Below are 18,495 nucleotides of genomic sequence, written 5' to 3'. Positions count from 1 at the left end.
CAAAACAACAACAAAAAATACATTACAGTGCTTCCCTGATTAGATCTCAGGACTAATTCTTGGTGCTGTCTGATACTACCAACAATCCTTTTATTAGATTCTAGCTGGATAGCAGGAGGAGAGAAGGTGTACATTATGGTTACACCCTGTAACCAGTGGACAATTATAATTTTGACATTTCTTGAAGGGACCAAACCCCATTGAGTCTCCAGTCCCATTCATTCCACCCCTGGAAGAAAAGGAATGTCAAGCTGTGATATGGAGAAGTAAGCAGAACATTTAAAACCAGAAGTCCTTTCCTTGCCTATAATTTTCTACCTCCCTTTTTACTATCAATGCCAGTAATTAATGGAAGTATTTGCATTTGAGTGAGATTTCTGTCACTCCCTCTCCATTGTTGACGTTAAGATCTGACAGCCTTCCCAATTTATGAGGGGCAAGAACTGTTCTACAAGGTGCTATGGCTTGAAAGGAAAAGACAAATAAGGATAAGGAAAAGGCAAAACAAGAACAAAAATCAAGCCTCAAGACTAAAATAAACTTGTTTTAACTAAGGATTATTCAATCAATAATACTACTGTTTCTTGACTTGTCTGAATTTATTATTTCAGTTTCAATAGGTGTATATAAATTACTTGTCTCTGAAAATGTATTTTACTTCCCCCAAATGCAAATTCCCCTCACTATAAAAGGACATTCAAGGGCATGCTATGTGAACTTTACAAGAAACACCTATGACAGATAGCTCATGATCAAATATCAATAAAAAGCTTAAATAAAAAATGTTATTGCTGTTAACCCTTGTTGAGTGGTTCCTATGCAGTCTCTGTAACATAATTTTATTCATATTTGATTTTTACAGCAACCTTAGGATGACATGTTATTACTCTCAACATCTTCCAGGTGATGAAATGGATTCAAACAGTTTATGTAGCCTTTGCAAGGCTGCGTGGCAGAGTTGGGACCACTTACTCTGTGTGACTCGGCAGCCAGTGCTCTCAAGGACTATACTGTACTCTGAAAGAGAAGCCCACAAAACTTCCCATAGGGGACGATTTGTGAAATGTGTGGTTATGAGATGAGAACTGGGTGAGAAGTCAGAAAATCTGACTGTGAATCTGGGTTCACTAGGTCTTCAGTTTCCCTCTCTGTGAAGTAGGCATACTTTTTGGGCCTACCCAACTCCTGGGTTGCTGTGGAGGCTAAGTGAGATAAAGACACACTAGCACTTAGGAAACTATAGAAGTTATAAAAATATAAAAAATATTACTTCAAAAATATTGTCATTTAAATGATGAGTGTGGATATATGAGCAGAACAGTTCTGCAGATACAAGGAAAAGAAAGGAGATAATGCCATGAGATAAATGAGACCCACTGGAGGGAAAAAATAAGAGAAAGCTTGGTGGGCTCCACAGAACAGGTCCAGGTAGAGCTTAGAACCATCATCCCAGAAACAGAGTCTATCTCACAGAGCCACAGGAGTCAGGTCTTCCCAGGTCAAACAGAAAAGCCAGTCTACTGAGGCAGAAAATTATTTGTGACCTCTGTACTCAGTATATCTGTTTCCCAAAAAATATAAATCTGTCTGTCAAATCTCACAAAATAAGTATGGCATGAAAATGAAAAAGTGAAAGAAACATGGGATGGGATCTGAAATAAGGGGGTAGCCCAGGTCTCATTCTCGAATAGGAAGGTTTTACTTGCATTACCATAGATGTGATTAATATTGTGCTCTTGAACATTAGTCTATAATGGTCACCTCTGCATTTATATCTACTATCTCCTTAATCCCTTGAAATTCAGATTCTGTTCTGAGAAGTTTAAAATCCTGCTCTTTTTCCCATTTTTTAAGCTGTTTCATCTCTGAAAACTTAACCTTTTTTTCCCATCCTAACCTTTGGAGGAAGGTGTACCTAGCTCGCTTGCAGGCCCTCTGCTCTGTGCTCAGCACACATTCCACTTGGAACATGTGGTCTCTGCTCTTGCCACCATTTCTGAGCACCAGTGATGCCTTTCCTGCTTTCTGGTTCATATTCTGCTGATACTTAAAGGTTGTCCTGTAAAATTCTCTCCCTTGTCCTATAAAATATCTCTGCTCTCTGGCTTTTCTTCATATTTTCATTTATGTCACCATTTTCCTAATCAGCTAAGGTCAAAACCTATGAGTTGATCACACCAAAAAAAATCAGCCCCTTTGACATAACTGGGAGAATTATGTTGCAGTCAAATCACTCTCACATCTAACCTGCACATCATAATTAACCCCTTCTCCTTGGCCCCACAAAGTAAATTCATGGCCAGAACTGCTTCATTATTTCTGTGCAGTATATATTTTTTTCATCTGTCTATCCATCCATACCTTTATCATTGCCACTACATTTAGATCCTATAAGTTCTTATCTTTGAATAATTGACAAACTTTTCTAATTGAGCCAACTGTCTCTGATATTTAGTCTTCCCAATGCATCATTTGCATGCTAATTAATATTAATATTAATATTAGATTAACAGTCCTAAATGTTTTTTAAATCACATCACTCTCCTAATAAATACTATTTTCATTGGCTTCCAATCTAAGAAGACAAACCTTACCCAGAGATTTTAAGTCTGCATGTCACTCTTTTTCACACTTTCTTTCATTATACCCCTACTGAAATCCTTAGGTTCTCTCAGAATTTTTTTTTACTGTCTTTACACATGCCTTTTGCTTTCCTGCCTTTGTGCCATCCATCTCATGGTGTTTCCTACCATTTCTTTTTGTGCCTATAAACCTTTTATTAACTTTAAAGCGTAATGCCCCTTATAAACGTTAAACCCTGTTTTCATTTCCTTCCATTTGCTCATCTGTAACTATAACTGTCACACGTATTCTTTGTGTCTAAATTAAGGTGTAATGTACAAAGTAAATGCATATTATTAAACAAGAATAATTTGCCCCCAAGAGTCCTATAACGATGTAAATTCAGGTCCTCTGAGCCTCACCTTGTAGTTCACTCTCAGCTTGAGAAAACACGTAGACATTTCAGCATGACCTGAAGGTCAATCCACTCAGGTTCATGGACAATAGTCCTATGTAAACAAACTCAAATGTCTCATCTTATCTTCTTACCTATCCATCAAGCTGAGAATCCCTGAGCTGCTGCAGAAACTCCCTGTGGCCACCTCCTATGTCTAGTGGTGCTGACCTTGGCAGCAATAGTCTCTCTTTCTTTCATCTGGTGAGACAAATGCTGTTGGTAGATCATAACCTCAAAGCAGCAGGAAGACAGCGTAGGACGTCAACCTTCCTCCTTTGAGACCTAGCTACAGAGTCTTTTGCCGAGGAAGGCACCTGCTGTTGGACGGGTGCCCAGTATCAGGGAATGCTCGTCAGCCCATGAGGCAGAGCTCTGCCAGAAATCAGTGAGGCTCCATGTTTCCATCCATAAGTTAAGTTGCAAATACAGCAGAAGCAGGAACAAATATAGGACTAACTCTGCATGTGGTTGGTGGTGGTGAGAGAAGAAGAAGGGGAAAGACAAAAAAGGACACCCAGCCTATGCAGAGGATAGCCCTACATGCCACAGTGGGAATGAGAAAACATGAGCATGAGTGTTGGCTTTGCAATCATTTCACCAATGAGCTCCCTTTCTCAGGCATCAAAATTTCATCTGTTAAAAAAATAGGACTGCTTTAGATAATCTTCTGAGTTGTTTTCAGCTCTTATATTTCTATGATTCTAGGAAGAAAAGTGTCAGAAAAGAGAGACAATGAGTACACTCTTGGTTATTACCAGATAGATTTACCTATCTCTTAATCCCCACATCTTTCCTATTTCCTTATCTTCAGTACATTAAAAATGTAATCAACAACAAATGTACAAGTTTTCCACTCCTTTTTCTTCTTCTTCTTTTTCTTTTTTTTTAATTTTTATTTTGTTCTGTTTCTATAGAATAGCAGCTGTTGCTGCCATTGGAAGCTCACCAAGGGCTTTACGGATACAAATCCCATCGGAGCACACTTCTCCCTGTCAAAGCAGGACAGAGGTGACGTTTAAGGGACAGCCAGGAACTTGGCACTGGCTAGAGTGTAACAGAGGAGTAACAGGAGATGAGAACTATGAATCAGGCTCACTCCTCTACTTGAACCCAGCTATTTTCACATCCCTCACTGCCCATGTTATCATTCTGCCACCACTTGATGCTGAGTTTGGCCAGTGCTAAATTATGGCCAAGATGCTTTTCGCTTATCAGGAAAACAAAGGAGCAGTCAGCCAGGACTGCGTTGCTGTGTAGTGTCTCCTTATTATCTCCCCCGCATCAGAAGTATTCAAGTAGAGATGGGTGACCTCCGAAAGCCCTGCATCTCAGAGATTCTCTGATCTCTCTCTCTAGATCAGAGGTGCATAAGCCCTAAACATGACACTTGAAAGAAAAGGAAATCCAAACTTCAGTTCATTAGCAGTTCATTACCTCTCCCTCTTTCTGCTCACATTTACCCAGGGTCTGTATCTACTTATTTAACACATGAGCTCTGTGAAGAGGCCTTTTGGGATGCTGCTAGCTAATGTTGAAATGATAGGAAATATATATATATATATATACACACACATACTATGTATATTTTAATATATACATAAATAAATGTATAATATATAGATATGTTTTTTGGCACCTGGCCAGTACAGGGATCTGAACCCTTGACCTTGGCTTTATCAGCCCCATGCTCTTGCAAGTGAGTTAACTGGTCAGCCAGGAAATTTATATTTTAAGCAGCTTTGTGAATGATGATTGTGTATAACTTAAGGCTAATATTCAGGAAATGAGGATGATATCACCAGAGTCAATGAAGATTGCTAATGATTGTGACTCAGTGACTGCCATGATTCCTTGCACACCCTCCTTCATGCAGCATGCCATCACACACTTTTTCTGTGTTTCCAGAGGAGAGAAAATGGAATATATATATATATCTTCCCCTGCACACTCACACCCCAACCTCAGGTAGGGACAGAAATCTATGATGAATAGACTCTACAGAAAGAAGTTTGAATAGACTCTAGGAAAAGGAGTATTTTGACAGCTTGCAAATCAATTGAAGACATTTTGTCTCTTTAGTCAAGGGTAAGCCTAGCTCTTTTTTCTCTAATATTCCTTCCTTATGCATCTTCTAAACTTTCCTTCCATTACTCTACAACAAGGAGGGAGAAATTGCATAGTTAAAATGAATTTATTCATATACCAAACACTGTGTTTAGTGGCATTGGGTGTCTATGGCTGAATTATTTTTCTCATTAATTTATTCTTTCTGTAAGTCCAAGATAGGGACATTGCAGGATGCCCATAATAGGTGCTTGAAGAGTGGGAAATGGAAACATAAGCTTCTGGCAGAAGATAATGAAGATAATAAAGAAGACGATTCTGTAGCAGATGCTAATACTTATCAACTATTTACCACATGCCAGGCATTGTGCTAAAAGCTTTGCACTTACAGATCTAACAACCGTATGTATAATACAGGTACACACAAAAAAGAGGTGATATTTGAGACCATGTTCATTTGAATCCAGTGAACCTGCTCTTTATGTTTTATCGTGTTTCTGTTGTTGCCAGTTTTTGGTATAGAATAAGTGCTTGAGAAGTACAGTTCTAGAGATGGAAAGCCAAAGTTCAAATTCTGGCTCTGGTGCTCACTCTTTATATAAACTCAATTCTTTAGCCTCTGTAGTACTCTTTTCATGTTGCAAAAGAAGATATTAATATTTGTCCTGTAAGGTTTTTGTGAAATTTATATTCATCACCCAATAAATCTTGATATAAAATGTCAGGATTGGGTTCTTAAAAATTTTGGTTTCCTCTAGCACCCAGATCTTGATTTCTAATATTATTTTCCAGTAACAGGAACCAGGGTTTCTTGAAAAAAAATGGCTCCTGGGACCAGAGCAGAAAATATTCAAGATGAGCCTAGAACAACTTATAGTGCCAGAAAGAAAGAAAATGCCTACAAACAAACAAACCAAAATCCTGCAACAATGGGGATATGTCAAACAGATATATGGGGCAACTGAAAGAGCTCCCAGTAGCCAAAGCTGCACCATTTAAGGTGCAAAATAAACAAAGTAGTATTGGATTACTATACTATAAAATAAAATCCAAAACTAAAATAAATGATTATGAGTCCATACTGTTACAGATAAATGACTGAATAAATAAATTAGTAAAAGAGAATAGGCAAATTTCATGTTCAGAAAAATTACAGATACTTTATGTAGATACCCCACCCTGAAGGAGGCAGTGCATACCTCCCCACTCCTTAAGTGTGGGCTGCAGCACAGAGAGGGGAAAAAGTAACTCTACAGTGGAGAAACCTGATAAACACTTCCTCAGCCTGTGATTAATGTCAACACCAACACTAAGTCATACTGACAATATCTACCCTTGATACAATGTGATGAAAATGGTACTTTACCTTTGTGGTTTTCTTTCCCCAAATCCATTACCCCAGTCCATGAGAAAAATAACAAATTCTAACAAATGAACATTCTACAAAATACCTGACCCAAACTCTTCAAAACTGTCAAGGTCATCAGAAACAAGGGAAGTCAGAGAAATTGCCAAAGTCTAAGGGAACTCAAGGAGACATGATTCAATGTAATGTGGTATCCAGATGGGATCCCAGAAGAGAAAAAAGGATATTAAGTAAAAGGTAAGGAAGTCTGAATAAAGTATGGACTTCAGTTAATGATAGTGTATCACCAGTGGTTCATTAATTGTATCACACGTAGCATACTAATGTAAGATAATAATAATAGAGGAACATGGGCGTGGGGCAAATGGGGCATCTACTATCTTTGTAATTTTTATATAAATCTAAAACTGTTCTACAAGAAAAACTTTAAGGTTAAAAAGTATTTTTAAATGTCAGATGTCTTATATTCTTTTATAACAATTTATGGATAATTGTTAATGCCAGGGAAGTACAGCAGAGGTGCTGGATTGGGGCAGTGAAGGTAGTTGTGTATTTAAAATGGCCTTCACTGTGGACTTAGATGTCCTCTTCATGTCCCCAGAATCCCTAACAGGATTGTGTAAGGGAACCTCAGTCACATGAAGGGTCTCTTTGACCATGAACCTGGGAAGCCCATGATGACAAAGTGGGGTTAAGAAAGGTTTCCAGGGAGTTGAAATTGGGAAAATATGTTTTGCTACATAACTGTGCTCTCATCGCGGGTTGCTGTAGTTGATTGCAGCAATGTTATTTTATTTTCCTGAACAGGAATGGTTAAGCCCCACCACACACTCAGTAAGGTCCTCGGGCTACCTGTGAGCAACTTCTGCTCCCAAATGTACAAAAGGATGGCCTCACAGAGGTGGACAAGGTTAAAAGGGAGAACATGGGAAGCTGGAGGAAGCAAAAGGGAAATGAGTCAGCTGAAGACTGGGGAGAAGGACACTCTGATTCTCTACTTTTGCAACCACAAAAATCCCAGATCAGGGCCAGCTCTGTGCTAGGGTCCCCAGAACGCCTTGTGCATTTCCATTTCCCAGGCCCCTGTATCAGCAAAAGACAGACCATGGTCTGTGACCGCCAGGCAATGAGAAAAACTGCCGAGTCAAGGGAACTCGGTGGAGTGAAATGATGTGGTAATTCCAGTTAGCTGAAGGATGAGGCTCAGATCGCAGAGTGGGGAGGAGCAAGCTGTACTCACGATAGCTCTTTTCAACTGAAAGGTGTGTTTACAAGACTGAAACTAGCAACTTTCAACCCTGGGCCTCCTCCCACTCCCACTCCCGGAGCTATGAGATGGGGAAACCCATATATTATATCTCAGGCATGTGAGATGACTGCTAAAAAAGCAGGGCTGAGTTATGTCTGCTGTGTGGAAGACAAGCTCTCTTGGCATCTGTCATTCACTGCAAACACTGAGTTTTCAGATGTTAAGGCTGCACTTTATAAAAGTTAAGCTAACTGCTTCGAGATGATTTTTTCTTTTTTTTCAAAGATAAACTAGGTGGCATGCACTGCCTCTCACCTCCATTCAATCAGCTTGGCTGTGACAACAGTCTCCTGTGACTGCTTGTATCCCTGATAGCCCGTTTGCTCAGAAACCTACAATAGCTGTCCTCCTACATCAAATCTCTCTGCTTCTCAGACTGACCTGACTCTGTAACTCCTTGATCCCCCACCAAGCCCTCCATTCTTACCTCTGCAATCAATTCTCTGTTCCTGAAATATAACATGCCCATTCTCGCTTAAGTGTGCATGATATTCCTTCTGCTGGCAAGACTATTCTCTTCTTCCTCCCATTATCCAAGTCCTGCACGCTTCTTCAACCTTCATGGATTCTTAGAGTGATTCTCATTTTGCGTCAATTTCTATCAAGCATTATTTAGGTCACTGTTTTATTATTTCCCATTATTCCATGAGGGATCTTGATTGTTTATTTATATCTCACCGCATTCTAAAGATAAATTGAGGTAGTTTCATGTCTTAGTCTTTCTTTAGCAGTTAAATGTTAAATATCTTGAAGGACACAAACTATGTCTATATTTCATTGTTACCTTCAAAATCCTAGGCCCAAAGTCAGGAGTACCGATGAGTTGGCAGCATGTGGTACTGCCTGTGGAAAAGTGAGAAAGTTCTGAAGTCAACCTACATGGGTTCAAAGACTGACTGACACTTTCTAAGCACCCATTTCATCATATTGCTGGGAGGGGTACAATGGAATGTCGCATTGACCACTTAAAACAGTGACAGGCACAAGCAAGCACTCAGTTAGTGGTAGCTGTTTTTGTAGTTTGTGTTGTTGTTACTGTTATTACCTTGACAACTCTCATGTTCAATAATATATCTGGCCAGGTCATGAATGCATTCCAGACCTTTCTTCATCTTAGAATTCTTCTTAATCCTTTCACATACCATGGCTTCCCACTGTTATTTCCATAGTCGCCATACTGTCCTATCTATTTCCACTTTTCAGTTTTGGAAAATAATTTCTTCTGGCAACTTTGTCAGGGTTTTCCATCATTATTCAAGGCAAAGAAACATTGACATCAGAAATGTACTCTCTGAGGTGGGGCAGATGATTCATCTGGGCTTTCCCAAGGCCTGGCTGGGGTAAAGATCCTTCAGCCCATCCACCTGCTAATTCCATGTCCCAAGCTGCCTGATATCTGGAGAGAGGCATTCTACAAGTAGATACACATATGCTGGATGGTGGAAAAGGTTATCAACACCGCCAATTAACATATTGGCATTCTGAGCTATGAAAAAAGCCAGAAGCAATTTTACACTGTCTGTGGTCATCTCAAACGCGACTATTAAGCTGCTCATTCCTCCTCTGGATGTACAAAGTTCAGTCATTGTGCAGAGACCTCTTGGGGGTCCATTGCAAGCCAAGCCCTTAAGCACCCTCCTGCCAGCCGTCCTTTGTGTATCTGACATTTGACAAGGTAGTGTTTATCTGGTCACTTTGTTACCAAGGGCTATTTCTCCCTACCACAGCAAGACTAAACTCTGAAACATTAAATACCAGTTGTTCAACTTCCAGCACAGCCATGTATGGGGACTTATACTACCAATATCACTCTATTGCTCCAATCTTTGTCATTTGCTCATGCCTTATAATTTTTTTTTTTCCTCTTCCGCTTTCCCCTTTTCATTCCAGCTCTCATTCCCCTGTCAGACAGGTTTGGAAACATCCAGCCCTGAGACCAGCCCTCCAGGAACACGTGAGCAGCAGGGCCATCTGGAGAGACTAGCTCGCTCCTTGCTCATTCGCTCTCACTTGCCCTCCCTCTGCCCACGCTTTACCCCCAGTGGATTGTGTTGAAGGCCTGAAACAATCCTGGCAAGGTCACACTGTTTGATTCTGCTGTCAGTTTAAATTATGTCTCAGCATTTATATCTAAATCAAAATACCAGAGAATAAAAAGAGAGAAAAAGAGACAGTGAAGAGACATGGCAACATCCTACAGCGAGTGGAGCAATGACATCTCAATTGGCCAATTGATCTGTTCCCTTGACAGCTGCCCCACCTCACTCCCCCTGACTCATTATTTAACATATACAGACGCTGAGCCCACTCTAAGCCATCTGTGCAAGGAATGTACACCTCCTTCTGGGGATCAGGGGAATAAATATTTTCTATAATAGCAAAAAAGAACTTTGTTTAAAATGATCATTTTTATTTGCTTGATCATTCATGCTAAAATTAAGCTCCTTATTTTCAGAACTTATGACTGCAGTAAACTTTGATTTCCTGTGGTCTTCCAGACTATGTGTAGACTGTAGTATCTATATTCTTTTCAGTTTAGCAATTATCAAGGTAAGATTTTAAAACTATATTCCACTATTGAGCTGTGTCTAAATGCATTTTTGTGAAGTGAAGAGTAAGAAATGGCTGATTTAGTGCCTGTGGCAGCATTCCATTGATCCTAACGTTTTATATACCCCTTTTCTACAAAAGGATGATTCTTTTTTGTATTACAGTGAGTTGACTTGGAGCCTTTTACTGAAGTGTTACTATAGAGATTTCTCTAAGACATCAGTCTGTTAGACTTTTATAACTTTAAAATATGATGTAGTGGTTGTGAGAAAAGTTGACAGAATTAGGGTCAAACATTGTAAAGTACTATATAGTCATGAGATACCACCACATTTAAACATGCTGTGAATTTATATTTTATTTATTTATTTATTATTTATTATTTGTCCTACTCTCTACATTTTTTCTTTAAACACAGAAAGATTAATATCTTTATTGCAAAAAAACACTCTCAAAAATGAAATAGAAAAGCCTAAGCAGAAATTTGGTGGACATGAGCAGATAAGTCACAAACCCCAAAGAAACACACATGGTTAATAAGTACATTCTAGGATCTGGTTGTGGGGAGGGGCAGGGCTGGCCTGGCCCCTGTCTCAGGATCCCAGCTGTTGGCTGGCTCCATTGCTTGCCTGGATGTGCAGTGGTGGGGGTTCAGGGGCTGAGGCCCACAGCCCCCCAAATTATATTTTATTGATGATATCACCATGTCATTAAAAGTGTTACAACTTTTTAAATTAATTTTAAGATTGTGTCCCATTAAAATACTTTACTAGGTTTGTATCCTTTCTTGAGTATATTTTAGAGTGAAAGAAATTTTTAAGTCATTATTAGTGAGCTATGTTTATTATTGTTTATCCTGAAGTAGTGTTTGGTTCATTCTGATCCAGCCATGACATATACCAGCATTTCCAAAAGAGGCTTTACTTTGAGATCAGTAAACAAACATTAAATAACATTTAATGCCTCAAAATAATTTTTGTAAGTAACAAGTTCTAATTCTATTTCCACTCCACTACTGTGTGATTAATTGACATTTCTAAATTTTTCTGAGGCCTCAGTTGTTGTTTTTGGTTGTTGTTATTATTCTTTCATCTATAAAATGGAGTTACTACTTGATACAGCTACTTCGCAGAGTGTTCATGAAGGCCAAAGGTGCAGTAATGTAGCATTGCTTCTTTATTGTAAAACATTATCTGATTGTAAGATATTACTAGGCTGTAATGACGACTTCGTCTTTATCAGCACTGTACACTGACCCTCTATGACAATAGACATCTTTCATCACAAATTCTACAAAGACAACTCTCTTCCCTAGGTAGGGAAAAATAACTGAATATTTTAATTCATTCAAAAAACTCTTGGAATTATGTTCAGTGAAATGGTCAGTGGTTAGGAAGAGCTTGATGGTCCTATAGAAATGGAACAGTTTGGTTCTTACTTTGAAAATCCCTTTGGGGTAATAAAGTTACAAGTGGTTGGTTCTGACAATCCCCCACTAGGGCAGTAATGATAGAAGAGTGTTGTTAATCTTGCTTCTCCTTGTGCCAATAGCAGGAGAAATGCTGACTTCACCCCCTCACATCTACTGTCCCCATCTTGAGCTGTAACAATGAAATAGTCACTTGCCAGATTGTACACCGAACCTCTCAGGAGAACTGTACTTTAACTGTCTTTGTCTCACTGAGACTGAACTCTATTTACTATTAATAACTATTAGATGGTAAAATACTGTTCCTTCTAGAATATATTAAATATCAGAATACTATGATACTGTTTCTCTAACTTTATCTCACATTTATTGCATTCGAAAAGTCATTACATTTTGCTGATTTTGAATAGGTTTAGAGTTAAAGACTATTTCACAAGTTCTTCATGTTGTCCAACTTAAAGATGAAGTAGAAACTCCAAGAATTGAGTATATTTTACATGGAAACTTAGCTGGTGATTTACTTATTTACATAATACAATTACCCTTTTTGCCACATAAAAGAGCAGAATTTTTATGCAATTCAACACTCAAGAGTTGGCCAAGAAAAGAAAAGTGAGGTTATGGGCCTTGTCTCTTTTCCCTAAATTCTGGGGCAGCAGCTGCCAAGACCAAGACAGAGCTTGGGGCAGGGAGCTCGATCACTGTAGGGGGTGGGCACTGTTTTTGTTTTTGTTTTGTTTGTGAATCTTTATTACTCTTTCCTACACTGTGGCCATGAGTCAGAGAGCACTACTGTAGATGTGCAGTTTGGTAACTTGCCTTTGGATTGGTATAAGGCCTTACTAGTCCCACATCCTCTCCAATAGGTTGTGGAAATTCCAGTGGTGGTGGGTAGAGATGAGTCATGGTGAATCATCTTATAGATGATATCCAGCTCCTTAGAGGAGACACGCTTAATCTGATTTAGCCCAGAGATAGAGGAAATTACCATTTCCTCTGATCACACCAATGAGCCCATCAACTGCGGCATCAGTCTGCAAAGTCACACAGGCAGTGTGGATCTTGTTTCCCAGCAGGAGGTACTTTGCAGTTTCAGCATCCAGCCCCTTCTGAAGGCCAGTGGCTGTGAGATCAATGTTTCCCTCAGACTTCTTAAAGCTCATGTGGGGACTTTTGCTGTTCCAATAAATGCCAACTCCTTTCAGCTCACTCTCAATAATATTCTTGAGCTTCAAGTGTTTTAGCTCATTGAAAGTAATGAGGATCAAATTTCAGATTAGGTGTCTGCCTTTCTAATTCTTGGTACCCTTCATAATACTTAAGAGTCTGATGGTATCTGCCTTTCCCATTTTTGGTACCCTCCAGAATGATTAGGAAATACAGGTGCTGGAGTTTGGAACTTTGTATCTGATGATACTAATGTGGTAGAGCAGTAAACTAAAAGGCTTCCACTTCCAGGTGTACCCAGCCAGGTTACTGAGATATATTGACTTATCTACTGATGGAAAAGCCACCAACTCAATATGAGCATCACCAGTCCTGCCACCTCCTGGCCTACCAACATCACTACATATTGAGGTGAGGATGTCTCATAGAGGCTTAGCAATGTGGGTATAAGCTCTAAAGCAATGTGGCTTTCTTCTATGTAGATGAAGTCATTTCAGCTCAGATCTGGGTTGAACTAGCTCTCATTGTGATGATCTTCACAATGGCTTTTATAGCAGAAACCTCCCTACACAGACACATGAGGCAGATCCTGTGCTGGTGGTGACTGGAACTTACCTAGTTTCTTATACAATCTTAGGAGCTCTATTTAAGAAATTAGGTACAAAAGAACACAGAAGTCTCAACCAATTGCAGCTTAATTATTATGCTTTTTCAAATTTTACAAAATCACACGACTATGAAAACCCATTGCTACGGCCCCTCCCACGGTGTTGACCTGGATGTCATGCAGGAGAGTATATGTGAAACTTAAGCATCATTAGCCTTAAGGTGCACCTTTTAAAAAATGTTTCGGGGGTGGGGAAAGATTTTCCTAAACATGAAAATACATCAGATCAAGAATCGAGGGGCAATATAAATCATGAATTAAACTAAGATTTCCAGTATTTGATTCGAAAGTTTAATTTTTATCATGTGCCCACAATGATGTGCTGGCTGGACTCTGTTTTGACAAAAGTTCACAGATGAGTAAGAGTTATCCCTTGCCTTGAGGAGTTCAGAGTCTAGGGATAGAGTCAAGCATATCTGTAACCCAGAGAATGGTCAAGTATAAAGTTCTGTTATGTTTGTTCATTTGAAATAGGTCATCTGTGAGGATATCTCTTAAAGGTATATTCTGAGCAGGGCTTTTCACTGCTGAATGGTTCGTGCAAGCATGTGGGCAGAATAGCTTTGGGAAAACAAAAGCTTTGAAGCAGGAAATGTAGAACATTTTTGGGAAATAAGCTAGTATGGACAGAGCTTAAGATCCGAGGATCCAAAGCAAAGAAGAAAGAAGAGAGACATTTGCTGTGGGAAATAAGAGAGGAAAGATGAACCAAACCTGAACTTTGGAGAACTTTGATATGCAATCACAGAAGTGCAGTTGTTTTCCTTTCCTGTGTGCTATATGAAATCTGCAAAATTTGTTTGAATAGGGAGTTGACACAAACACTTGTACACTTTGGGCAGCAAGGACAAGAGAATGGAAGCTGTGGTAATGGCTCTGCTGAGAGCTTTGATGGCCTCTCTGAAGATGTGACTGTGGGAACGGAAATCAGAGGACACGTGTGGCCTGCAAAGAACAGTGCTGAGTACAGAAGACTAGCTAGGTAAGGGGATACAGGTAGAGAGAAGAGGGAAATGTGAAAGAAAACTAAAAGTTTAGAGCTAAAGAATATAGTTACACTCAATTGAGATGGAGATTATCGAAGGAGGAAGACTGTTAGGAGGTAGAAAAGGAGTCAAATAGGTGGAATTTATATTAAACGCCCACAGGACATCCGTGTGTGGTTTCCCAACAGACATCTGGAGAGACCATTAACTCTACACTCAGCTGCAAAAAACACTGCTCATTATCCTCAGACTGACTAGTTTGTTTCTTCTCTTCAGCTTTTAGGTCCTGTTCCTAACATGGTTCATAACATTCTCCAATGAATGGAATGGCTCTCTTACTCCCTTAAATAACCCTGTTCAATGAGCACTTTCCTCATGAAACTCCCCAATTATCCCCAAAGTATTCTGATCACACGCTTTGCATTATATTAAATTTCTTTGATATACATGTCAACTTTGTTACTGTTCTCACTTCCTGCCCTGTAGATTACTTTAAAACTCCCATTTGCATAAGCTGTAAGCTTTTTTATTTTAAGGGCAGGGAACCAGATTCAATTTTACATATACTTCCATAGTAGTCAATTTCGAGCTCTTTGAAAATACTAGGTGCTTAAAAATAATCACAATCGTATTATCATAAAATATAACATTTATTGAACACCTAGTCTATGCCAAGCACTGTTACAAATATGTATTAAATCTTATCTTACAGAAATCCTACAAAATAAGTTTTTACTCCTATTTAGATGAGGAAAGTAACATTAAAAGAGATTAGCGACTTCCCCAAGACCACTTGAATAGGTTTGGGTTCCAACCAAAACCCATTCCTCTCCAAAGCTCACGAATCTTTGCCCAGATACAAAGATTATACATGTTATAATTTCTACTTAATCCTATACTGAACGCAATTTAATTTTTACCTAAAAATAGAAAGACTTGAATATCTTATTTATTGTGTCTTATTGTTGGGCTGGAAACAATAATTATTTTCTTCTATGACTATACAAAAATACTCATTTTTGATATTAATTTAGAGATTAATAGAATTCTGTTCAGCAATGCCTTTTATATACCAGTCTTGAAATGAGTGAAGATTACAGGACGGTTAAGCCTCCTAATCAATAAGTGAATATTTCCCAACTTATACTCATCTTGTGTTAAAAAATTCAATTTATAATTCAGTTGTTCAAAACTTGGAATGCATATTTTCCCATTAAAATTATGTTGTAAATAATATTTTCTTTTCTATGTTGCTTTATTTTCACACAGCATTTTACCATATGTTATAGTTATTTCTGTATGTTCCTCTTCTTTCATTTCCTGTCCAAGATAGTGCAAGTTTTCAGAAGGCAGATCATGTTTCTTGTCTTCTTCATCTTAACATATAACCTCAAAGTCTAGTCCAGCTCCTTATTCATAGTAAACACCTATTCCTCCATTCATCATTCTATTTATTATAGAATTTGCAACATGCCTACTATGTGCCAGGCACTGGGACAGATCTTGAAGATTTAAGGTACATAAAAAGGACATGAACTCTGCCCTTGCAGAGCTTATAATCTGATGAGGAAGACAGCAAATATTTACAAAACTATTTAATTTAAAATTGTTACATGTGCTATAAAAATTATGAGGAATATTGAAAGCATAAATAGAGGAGACTTAACGAAGTCTGAAGAGTTAAGATAAAACTGAAACAATAATTTTCTCATATAAGAAATGAGATAAATTACATCCATAGATGTGCCTATTACTAATGACTTTTAAAATTATAATTGGCTGTAATGGGAATTTAAACAATCTATAAACCATTGGTCACTTATAAACACATTTCAATGGGAAGACATATTCTGAAATCCTTCTTCAAAGGCTGAAAATACAACATGGGCCCTTTCCAATCATCCATACTTGGCAGCAAAAACTGGCATCTACCTATTCCTGCTAAGACTTAGCTAGAAAGAAAGGCCAATTTTTTCCTGTCACTAAAGATGATACTGCAGTTGTGGGGCCCATGAAGGGAAATGATGGCCTCGAGGAAAATTGTGAGGCCTGATCATACTCTAGAACCACTGTGGGGCATCCTTAATTTAGGATCTTTAGAAACTGGCAAGAGCAAGGGAAGTATATCACCATACCATTGTGAAATGGGTTATTACCATCTCAGTCACTTTCCACAAATGTCGGTATTATGATATCTACTTCTATGGCTTTCCCATAAGGACTGCTCAAAGGACATTGCCAAGTCTTTCCATTATGGCAATTGTCTCTTTACGAGTCTGTGTGAGAGCTGTCATGGAAGGTCCCTTGTTACTGCCTTTGCCTGTATGCAGCCATGCAATTAGATGATCCTTGTATACTTAGGCATATCAAAAGTTTGATAGTCACTGATTTTAGACACATTCTACTCAGCACAGTAGAGATGTCCAGTGAAATAATTAGGATTGGCTTTGATCACTGGCTTTTGTGTAAGCCTTAAGTCCAAAAGAACAACAATACTATACTTAATTAGTGAATAAGAATCAAAATTGATAAAAACCGAGTAAGTTCTAAATATGTTTCTATTTGAACGAGTCAAAATTCAACCTATTATCTTTCATCTGTAATTTTCATCCATTGTTGCTGATTTTATACAAAATGCATTTTTCTCTTATAAAATAGCTGATTATATGTTTCTTCCCCTGCCTGCATGTTCCTTTATCTTTTCTCTCCATGGGTTATTCTACATTTCAGTCTTTTGAGAAATGACTGCAGTTTTCATATTGATTTTGAAATCATGCATGCCCAAACTTTTCTTATCCAAGCAGTTCTGTATCTTTAATCTTTGTTCTTAACAGAGCATGTCCATCCAACACCCACACGTGGGTTTGTTACATGAATGCCAGTGAGTGGAGATGTCAAGCACAATTCTCTATTCAACAGATTCCTGGATAAACTGCATCATGGAGGTGAACTAGGTGTCAGATATGAATTTCTGGACCCAGAGAAAGATATGGTTCACCCTGTATCTGGAAGAAGCTGGATACCAGGTCCTTATTCTGAGGATGAGCACAAACCATTCCTAGTGGCCCTATACTTTAAGGTGATGTCACTACCGGTTTGTCTAATTCCCTCTCCACTGATCTATGAGCTCTCTGAGGACCAGAATGATTTGCAGTCTTTTTGTATCCCTAGTACTTACCATGGTGGTTGGTTCATAATAGATGCTTAATGCATATTCGTGAGGGAAAGAAGGAAAAGGAAAGGAAAGGGAAAGGAAGGAAGCGACATTAGTAGGGTTAGGGGATCTGCCAATAATTAGGCAAATTGGCAACCTAATCATGGATCACAGATGTATCTATTCTAAAATGGTTGGATTTATCTTGAAATTTCTTCTAGCATTGAATTCTATGTCTGTGAGGAGGTAGTATACGTATATGTATTTTGCATAGTATGTATGAATAGTATTGCTGTGTAAGTAAAAAGCAATAAATCCACAAAAGTAGGGGTTACTTTAACAGAAAGTTTCTGATGCCATTTTTGTTGATTTTGAAATCAACATTTCAAATTTTTCCATTGAAAGTTTGTAAGTACATAAATTTTGAAGATATTTGTCAGAATTCAGACAATCTAAAAAATAACTATTAAAGTTCCAAGCAAGAAGAAGGAAAAACAACAGCAACAACAACAACAAAACCAGATGCTTATTGTGGAATTTTACAACGCACAGCACTGAGCAAAGACCCTACCTACGTTATCTAACTTAATCCTCATGACAACCTTAGTAAATTATCATAACACTTTTCTAGATGAGGAAACCAAGGCTACAAAATGAAGCATCCTGCCCAGTCTACAAAACTAGTAAATAATAGTCTTATCTGTCTCATCTGAGTGTTTGACTAAAGAAAATGCTCTTTTACTATGCAAAACTGCTTCTGATAATAAAAGAGAAGTTTCAGATT

At 38.4% G+C, this 18,495-nt stretch overlaps 1 pseudogene; it reads right to left on the bottom strand.

The window, feature by feature from the left end:
- The window catches only part of LOC134388065 (tigger transposable element-derived protein 1-like), a 109,987-nt pseudogene extending 97,087 nt beyond the window's left edge, over window positions 1-12,900 (bottom strand).
- Between the last annotated feature and the right edge of the window lie 5,595 nt (window positions 12,901-18,495).

This window comes from Cynocephalus volans, chromosome 1, assembly GCF_027409185.1.
Source record: "Cynocephalus volans isolate mCynVol1 chromosome 1, mCynVol1.pri, whole genome shotgun sequence".
NCBI classification, from domain to species: Eukaryota; Metazoa; Chordata; class Mammalia; order Dermoptera; family Cynocephalidae; genus Cynocephalus; species Cynocephalus volans.
The sequence above is the reverse complement of the archived record's forward strand: the minus strand, read 5'-3'. Positions and strand labels throughout refer to the sequence as shown.